This window comes from Lissotriton helveticus, chromosome 1_1, assembly GCF_964261635.1.
Source record: "Lissotriton helveticus chromosome 1_1, aLisHel1.1, whole genome shotgun sequence".
Classification (NCBI taxonomy): Eukaryota; Metazoa; Chordata; class Amphibia; order Caudata; family Salamandridae; genus Lissotriton; species Lissotriton helveticus.
The window spans coordinates 795,820,322-795,820,841 of NC_136057.1; positions in this window are offsets into that span (position 1 = coordinate 795,820,322).

A 520-nucleotide genomic window follows, 5' to 3' on the forward strand; every position below is an offset into this window, starting at 1 on the left:
AAAAAGAGTTGAGTAGGTTCCAGATTTCCATGGCGTGTTTGCGTACAGAGCGTATGTTGAGGAGGATGCATTTTAGGGTGTCACCGGTGTTGTTATCGGTGGTGTTGGAGGCCGGGGTGGCGGTGAGTGTCTGGTGGCAGTGGAGGCAGGAGAACTGGCTGTGGGTCATGTTCCGTGAGGCCTGTTGGCATTCTCCAAGTCTTCCAGGGTTGAGTGCGTGGTGGGTGGTGGTATCGTAGCAATAGGTAGTGGGTGGTCGGGGTCCCTGGTACTGGCCGTAGTCGGGTCTAGGACGGGTGGAGAAGGGCTTGCCTTTGGAGAGCCTTCGGCATGTCAGCAGTGAGCCCACTGCACGTGTCCACTGCGCGACCGCACTGCAGCCATCATTAAGTAGGGGAGGTAGGAGGGAGGAGAGGCTTGGAGGCGGGAGCGATGGAATCCAGGGGGGAATTCCGAGGGGGGAGGGGCCACAGGGGCAGTAACGATGAAAGGCGAAAGGAACAGGCAGGCACAAGAAAAT